Source organism: Gavialis gangeticus, unplaced genomic scaffold (assembly GCF_001723915.1).
Source record: "Gavialis gangeticus isolate Ggan-Ray unplaced genomic scaffold, GavGan_comp1, whole genome shotgun sequence".
Classification (NCBI taxonomy): Eukaryota; Metazoa; Chordata; order Crocodylia; family Gavialidae; genus Gavialis; species Gavialis gangeticus.
The window spans coordinates 155,475,797-155,479,466 of NW_017728992.1; positions in this window are offsets into that span (position 1 = coordinate 155,475,797).

A 3,670-nucleotide genomic window follows, 5' to 3' on the forward strand; every position below is an offset into this window, starting at 1 on the left:
TATGCGCCTACGTCCTTCAGCACACCCCCCAGAGGGTGATAGTCCGCCATCAGGTGATCAGGGCTTCTCCTGACCACATCATTAGTACCCACATGGATTAGGACCATGGGGTAGTGATCAGTGGGCTAGATCATGGCCTGGATCATCCCCGTCACGTCATGAATCTTTGCTCCAGGTAGACCTCATGTGTTCTGTGTTCTGTTCCACAAATGCAAGGTATGTTACAGGCATTTAGGAAATTGAGGGCAAATTTGGCTTTCACTACGAATCATAGAAAGTTAGGGTTGGAAGGAACCTCAGGAGGTCATCTAGTCCCAGCATGTTGCAACTCAAAAGTGGGTTGCAAAAATATATGAAAAGGTCATGAACAAACTTTAAAAAATGGATCAACAAACTTTAAAAATGGATTCTCCTTTAAAGGAGAAAAATGTGGGAAACTGCAAGTTTCCCCTTGCAGACTGCAGTGTTCCAGCCTGCAAGGGGCTGCTTGGGGCTAGCAGGAGCAGGAGGAGGGCAATTAGGCAGGGGGCTCTATATGTATGTGCATCCACACACATGCACGTGGCAGCCAGGCAGTGTAGAAAGCAGCTCCCCACAGCTAAGTCTACATAGCCAGGAGGGAGGAGGGGACAGAAACAATGTGTTGGGGGTAGAGGGGGGACACCTCCTTTCCAGAGTAGAGCTGTGGTCTGAAGGGAGCAGCAGCAGCTGGGCCATGGCAGCAGGGTGGAACAGTGGCCCAGTGGACAAGTGCCTGGCCGCAGGAGAAGGTGAGGGCAGCACAGCCTGCCCAACACCACCCCCCCAGTCTGTTACTCCTTGCATGGCTGGTGCAGGGGTTCTGACAGCAGTAGCAGCAATGAGTCTCACTGTCCTCCCATGCCGAGTCCCACCTGTTGGGCTATAGAGGTGGCTCCTGCCTGTGCTGGTCCAGCCAGGCTGCAGCTCTGTGCCCACTGTGGGTACACAAATCTGGGGGGGCACATGCCCCAGACCCCCACCCCCTGCCCCACACAATGGGGAAGCTTGGACCTGGAGGTGGGGGGCAGTGGGTCAGGAGTGAGGGGTACCAGCAGGGCTGGGGGGCTCTGGTTGGGATTGAGGGGCAGCAGAAGGGCCAGGGGGCTGTTTTCTACTGAAACTATTTACTGGGTTGGGACTGGCTATCCCTGTTTACCGATGGGTCCTGGTACAAAAAAGGTTGAGAACCACTGATCTAGTCCAACTGCCTGCTCAAAGCGGGACCGGTCCCAACTATGTCATTGCAGCCAGGTCTTAAACCATCCAGAGATGGAGATTCCACAACCTCTCTGGGTGGTCAATTCCAGTGCTTTACTACCCTACTAGCACAAAAGTTCTTCCTAATAACCAACTTAAACTTTTCTTGCTGCAACTTGAGACCATTGCTCCTTGCTCTGTCATCTGCTATCACTGAGAACAGTATAGCTCAGGGGTGGGCAAAATGGCAGATCCAGCTGGCAGCTGGTCTCCATTTCCCAGCAGCCCCTCCCCACATGTCTGGGGCCAGTCTCCCTGGAGACCCCAGCTGCAGCTGTACAGTGATAGCAAGGCTGGGGTTGCCATGGAGACCGATCCCAGCCGCACTGGCAGGGCGGGTGGCAGGAGTGGGCTGCTACAGAGCCACTGGGATCTTGTGGGAGGAGCAGCTTGGTCAGGACCAGGGCACAGCCATGATGTGCAGCCTGCATGCTCTGGGCAGGGGCACACAGACAGCAGATCAGGGCTCTGCCCCAGCTCGGGACCACGCTGCCCCTCTTACATGCTCTCACAGATAAGCTGAAGCTTTGCAGCCAGGCTTGTCCCCTCCACTTCTATGCTCCCAGGACCAGCAGGCGGGGCTGCTGGGGTGGTCACTGGTGTGTGAGACCTTGCAGGAGTAGTCTCAGCAGTGGGGCTGCACTTGCCCCATAATGTACAGACCAGCAGTCAGTAGGGGACAAACAGTGAAAAGACCAGGACACAGCAGGGTGAGCCCTGCCCCTGCCACCCTGAAGTGGCATCCCGTAGATCAATGGTTCTCAGCTTTTTTTAGGCTCAAATGCCCTCCAGATCTTTTCTGAATTTAGATCTAGCTCAGCAGTTTTCAACCAGGATGCCATGAAATCCAGAAAAGTTATGGAGGGGACCTTGATCTAAAAAGGTTGAGAAGCATTGGTATAGATAGAGACTACTACTCCTTTGCAACATCTATTTGGTGTCATTTTTAACAGTACATCTCAGCACCAGCATGATTTCCTCTGGGAGGAAATATATAATTCTCTTTTTGGGAGTAAGAGAGAAGTGAACCACCAGTTTTAATCCAAAAAAAAGTGTGCCCCAGTTATCAAAAGTCCTAGGAAACAATGTCCTAGGTATACCTTCAACTAAAAGCAGACTGTTGTTAGAACTGCTAGGAGGGCAACAAGGCTGAAGGAAGAGGGAAGGGGAAACTGATAAAGGAATCTCAGAGGGTAGGAAGATAGACAGCATGAATATTGGTTAGAACAGCAATCGGAGATGTAATTATATGACTAGAACTCAGGTATTGAAGGGTATGTGCTGTTCAGAATGGATAGAGATAAAAATAAAGGTGGTATGGTAGCTTTGTGTTTTAATTATATAATTTCTTATAAAGAAAGAAGCTATAGCATGGATAAAATAAAACCTAGTAGAAGTAGAGAGGGGGTGAAGAAGAACAACTAGTTTTAATATGGAGCTTGATCAGTGTGTGAAAGGGATTATATATGTTATATGCAGTAGCAAAAGCCTGGATTTGATTCCCTAAACCTTTGTTGGTATATAGGGGGAAAAATACATAAGATAGGAAACAAATGAGACACAAAAGTGAATAAAACAAATTATCTCCCTAGAAATCGTGTCCATTGAGAAAACAAGACAGAAACATTGCAGGCACCATGAAGCAGTAACATCTTGAAGTCCTGATTACATCACTTATTTAACTGAAAGAAAGCCAGCCAAAAAAACCTGAAATGCCCAGGGCAATTTGAATGGTTTACCTTTTATGTACTGGCATTTGCCTGGCACGCTGTTGTTTCTGAAACAAACTTAGGCACGTAGCTCAATGAATTACCCCATGCACTGGGAGGGCAGAGGGGGATGTGTATCAGTTTCTGGAGGAAATCAGGTTGCTGAATGCAACCATCTTTACAGTTGTAGAGACACTGCCCAGTTGGCAAAGCTCCTGCCCCAGCCTCCCCCCAAAGTACTTTCCTCCCTTATGCTTAGACCTAATCTTGCACACTTTCTGTATTCATAACTCCTATGGAAAGGAATAGGGTCTTCTGAAGAGCACTTCCAAAACTACACCCAATATTTGCCAAGTCTATTTTTATGCCAGACTTGCCTTTAAAATGGCTTGGAACTGGGAGGGAGCTTTGTGTTTCACTGTTTATGCCTACCTAAGCACTCTGGTTTCTTTCTTGCTTTTTATTTCTAAGTTTCCCAACCTAGTAAAGGGGCCTTAAACATTAATCAGTTTAGTGCCTTGACTTTTTCCTAAGACCCACCCCTGATTGTTGTAGGGGGAAAACACCCTACAGCGCCAATCAATTCCTTTTACAAGGTTTCCTCTTTTCAGGCACTTGGCTGCTGGACTTCAAGAAACTATCATCCTCCCCCCGCCACGCTCCCTCTCTTTTTTTTTTTTTTT